General features: G+C 37.2%; 1 protein-coding gene and 1 long non-coding RNA gene across 10 annotated transcripts in view; one reads left to right on the plus strand and one right to left on the minus strand.

The window, feature by feature from the left end:
- Nost (Nostrin) overlaps positions 1 to 14,346 on the plus strand; it is a 99,754-nt gene that overhangs the window by 77,784 nt on the left and 7,624 nt on the right. For 2 of the 9 annotated variants that reach the window (XM_070110597.1, XM_036376232.2), the window contains one exon: positions 10,550 to 11,341. The exons of the other annotated variants lie outside the window; for them this stretch is intronic. The gene's annotated coding sequence lies outside the window, so the exon portion shown is untranslated. The remainder of the gene's footprint in view (positions 1 to 10,549; positions 11,342 to 14,346) is intronic. 9 annotated transcript variants of the gene reach the window in all.
- On the minus strand, positions 15 to 13,901 carry LOC138857592 (uncharacterized). The gene is made up of 3 exons (XR_011396725.1): positions 13,495 to 13,901; positions 161 to 341; positions 15 to 90 (listed from the first exon to the last, which is right to left on the minus strand). It is a non-coding gene; the product is annotated as an uncharacterized lncRNA (long non-coding RNA).

The following is a 14,346-nucleotide window of genomic DNA, read 5'->3' on the forward strand; positions in this document are numbered from 1 at the left end:
ACTTCCTATTTAAACAGGATATATAGTGGTAGGAAGGTCTTACGGAAAGTTATAATCTATTATTTGAAAGCAGGCACATAAATAAAGATTCTGGAACGTAGAAATGGTAAAAATTTACACTAACTTAGCCAGTACCTTACAAAAATATATTGTGTCTTACAATTGGTTTTCTTGGACTCCATTGAGATTTCATGGGGTTCGATAAGCGTAATAGTTGTTTGAGTAAAATCGCTCCAGGTTATGTGGCTTATCAAGCTCAATCTCTAACAAGTCTAGTTAAGACAGTTAGTTATGGGACAGTTTCCACAATTTCACAGGCCGTGATGCAGATTCGAATAGGCCTTTAAAAAATAAAAAAATTTTCGATAACTAAAATTTTTAGGTTCTAGATGCATTTGCCGCGAAAATTAATATAGGTAATGATAGGATTGTATATATTATATATGAACTAATTTATGATATATTGCATTATCATTTATTTAATTTAAATTTGGATTCTATCATGAATATCATACCCAATCAGATTCTTCTAAAATCTAAAATTTTCCAAATGTCTTACACATTTGAAGTTTCTCTAGCCTGCGTTGCATCATTTCTCGCCACCCATTAGCGGTTGTCACAGTTTGTGGCAACACATGTCGCAACGATTCGCACAGATGGAAGCTGTTGACCCAACAAGTGGCTGCTGTGCTCATATTTTTCTTCCAGAATAGAAAATGTGAGCAGTCAAGCGAGTACAGTCTTGCATTTTTAGGCCTAAGTGTAAGGTTCTGACAAAAAACGCCTTAATTACATTGACTTCCTGGGTATGCTACGTGCTTGCTGTGTTGTTTTTGCACATTCTAAAAATCTGTATGTAACTTTTGCCTATGCGTATTATTTAGATGTGTGCTGCTTCATGTTCTTCAAATATTTGCTAGTTGTTGGAATGTTATAGATATACAATTGTGCGTGTTTTCCAACGAATTCTGTTCAATTTTAAATACATATGTAGGATATATATGGAAAATACCGCATTGTAGAAACATGGTAAATAAAAAACTGGCAAAGAAATATGACATGCTGTAAGAGGTTCCCTGGAAAACAGTTTGTAAAGTGATATATAATATTTGGGAAGACCAGGCACCTCAGCCAAGGGAAGGTTTTTTACATGTGCGTACTGCTCTTGCCTAATTTTTATTCTAAAAAAACTCAAACGAGCTGGATTTTAATTATCTCAACTTAGGCATCTTCTTAGTAGTATTGTTTTCAAGAGCTTCAGAATACATAAATCTTGCTTATAAATATATACATTTTCTTAAAAATTAAGTATTCTAGAAACACTTATCTGGTGGATTCTTATACGAATTGTAATATTTTCTTGGCAGAATTTGAATTTTTTTCGCATTTTTAGCTTTAGGCTACAACAGCTATTAGGTTACCAGGTTAAGTGAAAAGTAGCTTGGCTTGTTTAGCATCTGTATTCACTGAAAAGGAAACTCAAATGTTCCAAAAAACCTATTTATATCTGTTAAGTTTGAAGAATCGTATAAGAGGAGGGGCGATGGAATTCGACTCCCCAGCCCTCTCCTTTATCCATATTTCACCATTAGAACCCACAAGAAATCAAATACTTTTTTTCTTATTGCTTGATATTAAATGTTTATGAGGTACGAGGTACGATAGTATTGCTTAGGTTCACAATACCCCAAGTGTAATTTTTTCTCACAGTGATATATAATAATTTCGAGAAGCTCTTGTTAAGTATAGTTGTAGCTAGTATATACTCATATTTATTTTTTTGGCACATAAATGGTTGGTAATAGTAAGAAAATTAGAGGTTAAAGAGTTATAGGAATTCCGCAAATTTTACTAAAGTGCACACGATTTTTTAAATAAAAAAAAATCTGTATCAACTATTTTAAAATATTAAGAATACACTTTAAAGAAAAGGAAAGAAATATTTTTCGAGTTTCACGCGATCTTGACGGCGCAAAAAAAGGTCCTCCACTGCTCCAGTGATTCCGGCCTTTTTCTTTCGTGGCTGAAATCTAAAAAACAAAATTCTGTCCGTACAAAGACCAACAGTCGAAAACAAAAATTGACAAAATGGCGGGGTTTTTTTTAATCAAAAAGTAACATTTTTTTCAAAATTTTGGTCGTATTTGGCCTGTTAAATTTTATTTTTTATCAGATCAAAATACTGGTAGTTCATTGTATGAAGAACTATGTACAGAATATGCGGTAAAAATTGGATAGTGATCTGATCATTTGTCTTCGAATAATAACTCAAGCAAATTTGACAAATTTAGTTTTGAGAAAAACGCGTTTAAAGATAAACTTTTTAAACTGATTGAACTAAAAGATTTTTAGACGTCTGTAACTAAAAAAATATTAAAAATATTCATTAATTTTTTTTATTTTAATTTTACAATGTCTCTTAATACAAGAGATCTCCGGCAGCAAGTTTTAAGTTTGTTCAAAGTGGCATGCTCTTTTCTTAGTAACTATTAGATTGAACGGTTGACGTTTTTTTGAATACTTACTAGAATCGAGAAAAATTCAGGTTTCCTAGCATAGCAACAATTTTTGTATGAACACCACCAATTCTTGCCTCCTTATCGTTCAAGAAAACAAGATTCTTTATTTAAATTTCCTATTTGATCATGAACTCTATGCGCTAAAACACTGTAACATAACATAAACAACTATCCTTTAAACCCTTTTTTATCTTTTAATATTCTTTCATAATCTTAGTCGATTTAACACCTTCTAAATAAAGCTGACGTTGCATTTTTTATACAAAGTTCAAGATGAGTTCTCATTAATCCACATTCGTACAGCTCCTTTCATTGCTCATTCATCCGTTCCAGCACCCACGCGGTCGCCCACCTATTACCTAATATATGCGTGTCTTTAGCGCAGCAAACACAGCTATCTAACCTCTCGGTGTCTTACAACAAAACCCACTTGACTCCTTAAGAACGCTTTTCCACACATCAGCTTCACTGCGGTCGCTAGCTTATGAAGCGCATAAGATTGCCACATACCATAGTTATTCAAATATATGTACATATGTATAATATATTAGGGTGTGTCGTATTTAACCAACTTTTTTCAACTTATAAATGGGTCAAAAACTTTCAGGAAGGTAAGAAAGGAATCCTCTTAAAGTTTGAGGTCTTAACAATAATATTAACGGGTGCCTATTCCTAACATTTTATTTACCATTTCCTAAAAAATTACACAACCTAATGTTTATGTTGTGGCTGTCGTTATGCTACACAATTAAATGTTGAGTTCCTTTACTTTAGAACTTTTCCTTTTGCTTGCTGCTTATGCAGCATTTAGTGTAGACTAGCTTGATTCTGGCTGTCCACTTGTGTGTCCAATTGCCTTTAAATCCATTCTACAGCCTGTTGTTGTTGTTATTCATAAAGCGCACAAAGGACAACCGCCATGAAGTATGCAATTAGCATGCAAACACGCCGCACAACCCCCACCACAGTAACACTACAGCCTTGCAGCCTTGCAACATTGTTACGCAAGTGCAAGTGTACTTGCCGGTAATTGAAGTGGGAGTTGCTCTTGTCTACAATGTAGGTATACAATTATTTTGTGTTTTGCTTTTTGCTTACGAGAAATGGTTAATTTTATTGCAACGCATAGTCATAATTTTGCGACGTTATCACAAGTTTATCTTGAATTGAGGAAGTATGTGCACATGTATGTGTGTTTAAATATGTGTTTGCGAGCACTTGCAGGCTTGCAACTTTCAAGTGTCTGCAGATGTTGCATATTCTATGATTAAACCACCCTGAAGTCCTTGGTGCATCTTCTGTGCGGCATAGACTAGCCAATATATAGTGTGTACATATACCTATATATATATAAATATGTGTATGTGTATAGTAGAACTACATATATTTGATGTTTCTTCTGTATCCTTCTCTTAAGAAATCATTAAAATATATGCTTGAATAAAACATTCCTCCACTTTATCATATTTCTATAGCTGTGTACATATATCTGTATGCCTGTGTGCATCTCTTAGTAATTGCCGTTCGATCGGCCTTCGATTGCATTTCTGCTCTATGCTTGAACTTTTGTCCTCTTTAGTATAGTTTAGCAGCTAAGTACTTAACTTAGTTGCTTGCTCGCCGGCGGGTAATTTCATTGCGATTGCTTCATTTTGATCGGTTGCTCTGCTGGACTCTTGGGCATTTAATGGCTTTTATGTATTTTATTTTATTTGCTACTAAAAATATGCACAACATAATTTAGGTTTATTTGCTGCAATGCCAGCGCTTATTATTCCGATACTGCATTTATTTTTACGAGTATATGCTATATATAAATAGACATACATTTATGTACTCATATCTAGTAGCTTAACGTGCTGCAGGAAAAATGGAAATAATTTATTATGAAAAAAATAGATCGTCAGTAAGAATATCTCCCTCTGTTGTTTAATAACTAAAGCTCTAAAAATTTGTTTTTTGAATTTTTTAGAAATATAATATATAATCTATTAAGTTAAAAATAATTTAGAATTTAATTTTTTTTGACTAGTTTTTGGAATTGGCGGTACACCTAATGTAACAGCTTAATAATAGTAATTTTTGAAAATTATAAAAAAAGCTACTATATCAATTAAAAATTTAAGGGTATTTTTATAAATATTTTAAGAATACACATTTTATTTTTAAAGACAAAAATTAAAAATTTTTCGCGTTACACGCATTCTACGACGGCGCTACAAAAAATTATACTCCACTGTTGCACTGATTCCGGCCTTCTCTTAGATGAAACTTAAAAAAAATTCACTACTAGAAGACTGTCCGTACAATGGTAGGCGAGGCATTAAGTGAATGGGTGGTGGCTAAAAACCTCCACATTGTGAATGAGCCGAGTGAATGGTACACGTTTGATGGGCCTGGGGGCGTGAGTGACATTGACGTGACGCTTATGACTCAGGCAGCAGATAGGGCGTTCGTAGCTAGATGGGAGGTTAAGGGAGGGTGGGGCTTGAGTGATCATAATTTGATCCAAATTATGGTTACTCCTAAATCCCCTCCCTCGCTGTATGAAAGTCCATTGCGGCGATGGCGTACCTCTGGTATCGACTGGAACCAATATGGACGATCTGTCAGGGAAGCGGTATTGGGTATACCGCTTAGAGCGTTTGAGGATTTGGGGGTTGATGAGCAGATTGCTCGTCTTTATGAGGTAGTGTGGGGGGTAAATGATAGGGTACTTAGAAAGTGTGAAAGTTTAATGGTTAGGAAAATTAGGTGGTGGACGCATGAGCTAACCTTGAAGAGGAGGACTGTCAGGCGATTGAGGCGAAAGTTTCAACGCGCTCGGCGGTCCAATTCTGACAGGTTGTCCCAGCTTAGGCATGAATTTAGTTGTGTGGTTAGGGAATACAAGGAGATGTTGATTAAAATTAAAGAGCAGGAGTGGAGGAATTTTGTAGGGGAAAATAGGGACGACCCGTGGGGTCAGGTCTATAGGATCTGCCGGGGTCGTAAGAGGGAGGATATCACCTCTCTTCGCGTTGGTGACACTGTGTTATCAACGTGGAGAGAGTGTGCGGGGGCTTTGTTAGGAGCGTTCTTTCCTAGGGCGGAGGTTCAGGTACCTCAAGCACAAGAGGTACCTGTCCCTCCATTAGATGATGGAGAGTTGGGGTACGCCTTTGGCCTGGTCAGGTCTAAACGGTCCCCAGGTTTTGATGGTTTGAACGGAGAGATGTGTAAAAGCTTGTGGAAGTTCATTCCTGAATACTTGGAGGCCATTTATGATAAGTGCGTGTGGGAGGGTTATTTTCCACGCGAGTGGAAAATTGCTAGGGTTGTACCTCTCCTGAAGTCCCCTGATAAGATCAGGAGTGATCCTCGCTCTTATCGGGGCATCAGTCTCCTTCCAGTACTTGGAAAAGTGCTGGAAAGAGTTATGGTGGAACGGCTTCAGGAGCTAACGCGGGGTATGTGGTCGGATAGACAGTATGGGTTCAGGAAAGGACGCAGTGTAGAGGATGCGTGGTTCTACGTTCAGGGTGCTGTTAGGGAGAATGTCAACAAATATGTCCTTGGCATATTTGTTGACTTCAAGGGGGCATTTGATTACCTAAGCTGGGATCGAGTGTTGCAACGGCTGGAGGAGCTTGGCTGTCCGGAAATTACTCTTTGGCGGAGTTACTTTTCGGACAGAAAAGCCTCTCTAGTCGGAATGAATGGGAGTGTGGAGATCGGAGTGGTTCGTGGCTGCCCGCAGGGATCCATCTGCGGTCCATATATTTGGAACCTCATGATGGACTCTCTGCTTGGACAGCTCGAACCCCTCTGTAAATGTTGTGCGTATGCGGACGACCTTCTCCTTCTGGTTGAAGGTCGATCGCGATTTGAGTTAGAGCGGGCGGGAGGACAATTTTTAGAAATTGTAAATAGTTGGGGTTTAGGTGTGGGGGTAGACATATCGATGGACAAAACGGTGACAATGCTGCTTAAGGGCAGATTGTCGCCGGTTCGTCCACCGATTGTCAAGGTGAATGGGGTCAGCATCAGGTATGTGACGCAAGTCAAATACCTGGGGCTGACCATGAGTGAAAGAATGTGCTTTACTCCACACTTAGCGATTCTGAAGGAGCGACTGCAGGCGGTCGTAGGCAAAGTGCGACGCATCTTGAGGAGCGATTGGGGCCTTGGACGCCGTGCTGTTCGCACCATATACCGTGGTCTATTTGTGGCTTGTGCCACTTATGGAGCCGCAATATGGTGGGAATCAGCGATGACGGTCTCTGGTCGCCGAAAACTCCTCTCGGTGCAACGTTGCATGATGCTTGCATGTTTGCCTGTATGTCGCACCGTTTCAACGGATGCGATGCAGGTTTTACTAGGTGCACCCCCTCTTGACCTGATTGTTGTACAGCGAGCTGTTGCATTCAGGTTAAGAAGGGGCTTGAGTGTGTCATTGCTGCGGAATGATTGGATTTCCGATGATGATGTGGAGAGGGAGGGATTTCTAGGGAGCAAGAGGCTTCTAGATGATAGGGTTAGGAGTAGGTGGCAAGACCGTTGGGACAATAGTCCTAACGGTCGGGTGACTTATGAGTACATCCGGGATGTTAGGTTCGTTGAGGGTAACCCAGACTTCAGATTTTGTCTGAGTCTGGGTTTTTTGTTAACGGGGCATGGGCCTCTGAATGTATTTTTGCATCAGAGGCACCTTTCTGATAGGTCGGGGTGTTTGTGTGGGGCGCGTCGTGAAGACTGGGTTCACTTGATCGCGGAGTGCCCGATGTACTCGGACCTTAGGGATCTAGGGGGTATGGGGATTAGCTGGACTGATGGACGGTTAGATGTTAGCGGTGTGATCTCCACTAGTCGGAATGCCGAACAGTTAGGGTCGTTTGCGCGTGAATTGTTTAGGCGGCGGAGGCGTTTAACTGTGAGTTAGGGTTAGCTTCTTGTGTGAAAGGTGTGTGAGTGTAATGTGCGTATGGGGTTCAACCCCTGGTTACCAGTCCAGAGCTGTATGGAGGCTCAACTGGTAGTAGCTTCGGCTACGAGGTCTGACCGGAGACTTAATTCTGGTACCACGGGGAGCAGGGGCCCTTGGAGTTCGCTCCAACCTGCTCGTGCGGACTGGCCCTTCGGGGAGTATCGTGGTGGTTGTGGTTTATACCCAAATGCGGGAAGAACTGACGTTTTGTCAGTTCAATGTGGAGTTGCATTGCAACCGGGTGCCGGACCCAAAGTACGGCAGAGGTTTTAGATAGGCCTCGAACCTTACCAAGGTGTGTAGTGTGTCCATTCCACACTACCAATCGGTACTGAAAAATGCCTAGCATTTTTGGGGCGCTGATCAACGCATTGTATTGATACGCTGTGCTTTTGAGCGCCGTGAGATAAGGCCGTCGACGGCAGGTACTCACGTTAAACACACCGGACGTTGTCCGTACAATGGTCTACGATAAGGTCGAAAAATATTAAAAACTTACAAAATGACGGCTTTTTTAAAAAAAGTTGAATTTTGTCCACACTTTTGGTCGTTTCTAACCTTCTAGAATTCGATTTTTCAGAACAAAAAACTGGTTAATATTGTATGGAGTACTATATACAGATCATGCAGAAAAAATTTGTTCTTGACAGAATTATTTTCTTCGAGCAATCTCTCAAGCAAATTTAAAAATGTACGAAAAGTTTTGAGAAAAACGCATTCTGAAATAAATGTGATTCATACATTTTTTTTTGTTGCTTTAATGCAATTTTTTGTAAAATTTTATGTAAGTAAATTTTCGTGCAGGGAATTTCTGTAACTAACTCAGCACCATTATGTTGCTGCTTAGTCGAGATGCAATTTCATTGATTGGAAAAAGTGAAATTATGGGGTTAGTGTGTTATCAGTGTGGTGCACTAATTGTATATTCTTATGAGGTTAGAGGACAAAGAGGACAAGTCGAAGCGTCAATGGCGCTATTAATATATTTATGCTTGACTCAGAGAGGGAGCTCAATATAGAAGTGCTTCGATTTTTTATTTAGCTATAATTTTTTTTAAATTCTATGTTTTACAATGTAAATTTGTGTTTCAAATATTTAAGTCTGGAAAAGATATTTAAATAATTTTATAAAAATACTAATTTATGAGCTGAACGCGGTTTTCTCCACTGTCTATAAAAGGCAGGATCATGAAAATGGTTTTAGTTTGACTAAAGTTTAAATTAAATTTTCTTTTCTTAACCTTCTGCTAATCAGAATCAAAACAAATAGCGTTGTTGAAATGACAAAAAAAATGGTGAGTTTGGTAATCGACTAGTTTAAAATTCCTTTTTATTGTAGTCGTTTTCAGATGAAATAAATTTTTGAAACCAAGTATGGTACAAATTGTCAAAGCACCTCTAAGAATATTATATATATTATATATATAATAATAATAATATCTATCTTCAGGAATTCTCTGGCATTTCTACGATTGTAGAATTTAGGTATCCAGGACGAGTTCATATTTATATCCTACCAAGGAGTATCAATATGTTAACATTCCTCAAAATCTTTCAGGAAAATCTTTTTCTTCTCTTTCTGCCTGTACAAAAAAAATCGATTGTAAACTTTCAGATAAAAAGTATTTCTTTATTTTCTTTTATTTACTACGATATACTCAGATCATGAGTTAGTTTAATGTCAAAGCACTTTTTTATTGCCTGAAGTGGATGGCACAATAATGGTTCTCAATCCGTCGTTTCGGCAAAAAGTTGGATAGTTATGCTGTCGAGGTTTAGACTTTATAGAATTAGACGTGCTTGTTTAATACTTCATTCAACTTTTATTACCAGCATTTTTCGTGAAACTTTTTCGTTTCTTAAACAGATTAACCGAGGTTTAGGCCATTAACCAAACTAAACTAACGAACCTTTAATTGACTTTAAAAGCCTGTAGAAGAATACCTGCTTTTTTTTTACAAATTTAGAACTAATCTAATTGTTTTAACTATTTGAAATGCTCCATTGAATAGCCAATAGGTAAACATGCACACACATTTATACATGAAATCAATTTATAAGGTTTCCACAAATTAAATTAATGGATTAATGGTAGTGATTTAGTGTTTGTCACTTAAATACATATGATAAGCCTAACCATTGGATGCGTTACCTTGGGCTGATGGCAATAAAGTGAATGCAGATATACATTTAAATATATGTACACGCACGCATACGTACAAACATGCACATTTAGAGTAACTTAAGCTTAGACAACTGAGTGAAAATGCTTGAAAAAAGGGTGAAAATTTTCCAGGTCAAATACCCATATGCAAATGGTGCAGAAAACAAAAGAAAAAGAAAAAATCAGATAAACCACAAAACAAAACAAAAGCAATAAATCGAAGAATCTTCAATCATCCAACCGTCTGGCTACATGTTCAGCGACTATATCTACAATATATTAATGGACAAATGACACTACACTAAAGCAAAGATAAAAACAAATGAGAAAACAAGAAAAACCGTTAACTTCGGCTGGACCCAAACTATAATACCCTTCACAAATAAAAACTAGAAAAAGCGTTAACTTCGGTTGCACCGAAGCTATAATAATCTTGACTTTGTATATGCTCCTTAAAAGAACGTGATTTTGATCGGTCAGTTTGTATGGCAACGCTATAGTGACTTGATCTAAACAATTACTTTGGAGATTACACTGTTGCCTTTGACAATAGCCCAGCCCGAAATTCTTGAAGATATCACTTCAAATGAAAAAGCTTTCCACAAAAGCATTTGATTCCGATCATTCAGTTTGCATAGCAGCTATATGCTATAGTGATCCGATATCGGTGGCTCCGACAAATGAGCAGCTCTTTTGGGAGAAAAGGAAGTTTCAGATCGATATCTCAAAAACTGTTTAGCTCATTACGCAGATCATTTATACATACACTTTATAGGGCCTCCAACGTTTTCTTCTGGGCGTTACAAACTTCATGACAAAACCGCAGGGTATCAGAAAACAACAAAAGCAATAGTAATGTTAATTCTCTTTTTACTTTTTTTTTGACCGCAAAACTAATAGAAAAGACAGGCAATAAAAAGTGTTGACCAACTGCTACCAATGAAGTGGACTTACTGCATATAACGGTATCTTTGGAAAAAGCAAGTGGCCTTAAATAAGACAAAGAAACTGAAAAAAAAACAGAAAAAGATTAAAGTACAAAAACCAAGTCTGAGTTGTTGTTGTCATGCTCGCTGTGTCCACAAAGAACTGACCTAATGCATTACCGCCGTCAACAAAAAAGATTGAAATGCCACCAAAACGGTGCAAGCACTACAATATCAAGAACCACAACAACAGCAACAACAACAATTCTAACAATAGCTGCTACTAACAACAATGCAACAAATTTGAATTTCTCACTGCTGACAGTTGGCTTCTTGTTGACAATTGAAGTATTCACCTGTTGTCTGTTCTTCTTCAATCACCTGCATAAGCTGCAAGCAACAACAGCGGCAGCAACATCATAAACGACTTAGTTAAATTTTTTAGGGCGATTTGCTCACCAAGTGTTCGGTGGTAGCGACAGCAGCGGCGGTCAGTTGGCTGTTGAGTGAGGAATGCGCTGGGTCGTAGGTGATTGAGAGCAGTCGCTGACACATACACACGCACACAAACAATTTCATGTACGCTACAGAAGTGTGTCACGGCAGCTGAAGGGAAGGTGAAAGAGCTAGAATTATTTGCATATTTCCGATAAGGTTTCCAACAAAATGAATTTGGCTTAGTTTTTTGAAGCGCGAAATGCTAAAAAAATTTTTTCTCTCAAAGTGAAAAGCGGCAGCATTTGCGGGCTCTAACGAAGAATTCGAGGTATGTCATAGCAGAAAATAAAAAAATTCAAAAATTGCATGAAGCATGGCTTTTAGTTCTAATAGGCATGCAGATTTTTTCCAAATTCATTATGCTCTTTTTACACTAATGCATTGTTATGTGTGTTCTATAACATAATCTGAAAATATTGATCTCCTCGAACTTAATATTTTTTCGATTTTCACAAAAAAATAATCATTAACATATATACATACATAAATGATCAGCATGACGACCTGAGTCGATTTAACCATGTCTGTCTGTCTGTCTGTCTGTCGGTGTATACGCAAACTAATGCCTCAGTTTTGAGATATCGAGCTGAAAACTTACACACTTTCTTTTCTTCCCAAGAAGCTGCTCATTTGTCGGAATACTGAACGATCTTGTATGGAATCTTTTTTATATGTGAAGGGTATTATAGTTTCGGTGCAACCCAAGTTAGGGTTTTTTCTTGTTATTAGTTATGTGTGAGCAAAACCGTTCGGATGTTCGGCACTTCTGCACTTTCAGGCTCTAACATTTTAACTGTTTTTCAGTAACTAGAATGAAAGGATAGCCCTACCAAATCTAAAACAAACTCATTCAGTATCACTTCGTTTCACTAAATATGAAATAAATATGCTTTGAATTTGATTTGATGGTGCAATGTAGTTGGTTCCTCGAACGTGGGAGCACGCCCGTATTGTTAACAAACGCTGATGCTAGACAAATAATCAGAAGACTCACTAAAATGTATAAGAGAACACCGAAGGCGGCTGCAATCGGCATAAATTAAACTGTCGCTTAACAACAGAAACCTGCTCTATCTAATAAAAATATTAGGGCGCGTCTAAAGTTTTGTAAGGAACATAAAAAGTAATCCGTGGAAGACTTAAAAAAGGTTCTCTAGTCGGAAAATCTATCGTTTTCAATCGGATGGCAATTAGTACTATTGGCATCGTCCACATGATAACCTTCAACGACATCATGTGCGACAGACTGTAAAATATGGTGGCGGCAGTCTCATGGTATGGGGTTGCTTCACTTGGTGGAATATTGGTTCGTTTGAATTATAAAAAAAAGAAGACTATTTGAATTTTTACAGTCAAATATATCGGACTTTATTTGCCTTTGATATTATTAGTTTTTCGGCTATCTTCGATGAAATTATTTTGCAGTCATCCAAAACCACTTTGTAGATATTTTTTTATCCGTTGCAGCCTCATTTATAGATTCAATAAGGTCATCGTCTTCGGTGCTCATAAGACTTGTACAGCATTGCGTTAAAGTTTTTCTGAATTGAAGTTTTCAAAATACTAAAACTTGCGTCATCCAAAATGTTATATTTCACGAACCAATTTACAAAACAAAATTGTCTACAGTTTGCCAAAAGCTTTCTATAGTCTCCCGCACACATTGTAGTGCCACAAATAACCTATAAAACCCTCTATTGCTTATGTAACTGCATCGCAGTTTCTTGAAATTTCATAATTTAATGAGGATATAAAATCGAAAAAGTGTACTAAATTCGCGGCAATAATTTTTTTATTAGTGCGAGATTCTGCTGTTGCTAATGTATTTTGTAATACATTTATACATATGCACAGGCGCTTGCAATGATTGGTTATTCGTTAGAATCTAGAAACACTCCTACGATTAAATATCGCAAATACGTAAATACCATCTGCTGAAATTTTACACGGTCAGCCGAAAAAAAGTTACATTTTCATGTATCTTAACCCAAAATGGGCTCCTGAGGCAATTTTATACACTTGTTATAAGCCTCGGCTGGGCTGGCGCTCAGAGTCTTTAGCGAAATTTGGATATTTCGGTTTCGGATTATATTTGCAGCATCATTCGCTAGTCTGATGGACAGTTTCGACCTTTTTTTCATACTCCCACGTCTTGTCATCAGTAATGATGCGTTTGGTGTATGTTGAACGTAGGGTCGTCAGCTACGTTGACAAGCAATTCTTGACGTCGTCGTTGCAAAAGATTCAGGTTTTTGTTTTGGCACGAGTTTAGTCTTGACACGCTTCATATCCAAAACATTAACCACAATTTGTCGATTATAACTTATGGTCGTGATAAAATGGACCCCAAACTACTTCTGCGCCATTTTCAATAATTCCGTAGCCGTTTCAAAGTTTCAAGCAAATTCGTTGTACACTTACCAGTATACTTATGTAAATATATACTATTGAAGGCTTTGATTGAGAGACATTGGTTATTGGATGCTGCATGTATATTTATTAAATTTCGATGACTTTTCGTTTCACCAATTCTGCCTTTTCTCCAATATATTATTTAGTTTTTGACACCGTTGACGTTGCTGTAGTTTTTTTTTATTATTTTATTATATTGTTATTGCTTGGATTTAGAAAAACATAGTTGTAAATTCTCATTATGCAAAAATACTGCTTATAGCTGTCTAAGGTTAGATTACGAGTATTTAGTCAATATTCTTAGGGGTGTAGCGAAATCTTTGGTTTTCCACGATGAGGGTTACACGGTAATATAATTAAGTAAAAAATACGAATTATCAAGGCGTATAGAGTTGCCACGTTTAATTTAAGAAAGGTTGTAGTTTGTGATATATATATATATATATGTGATATATATATAGATATGTATAAAAATATTTTTACCTGACGGATTAGGATTTTCATATTACATACCTATAGCTTTTTTGATGCATAAAAGGGCTCGCAGTTTGGCTGACCAAACCCTTACTAGCAAAACTAACATATAGGGGATTTAAAGAACGATACTTCATGACTTAAAGTTTAGTTGCAACATGTTTATATGAATATCTATTCAAATAAGTTACATATATATACAGTTTTTTATAACATTTGAAAAACTGAAATTACCATAGATTTTCCATATTAAATATTGGCGAAAACAATAAGTTTAAGGCTTCGAAGCCCTTGTGGAGACTTTAATCACAATATAAAAATTATGAACAGCAAAGGAACTCGAGCGAAATATCTTCTTCCAATTCCAGCCATTGTGCGTTAGAGCTT

This window comes from Bactrocera oleae, chromosome 5 (assembly GCF_042242935.1).
Source record: "Bactrocera oleae isolate idBacOlea1 chromosome 5, idBacOlea1, whole genome shotgun sequence".
Lineage (NCBI taxonomy): Eukaryota > Metazoa > Arthropoda > Insecta > Diptera > Tephritidae > Bactrocera > Bactrocera oleae.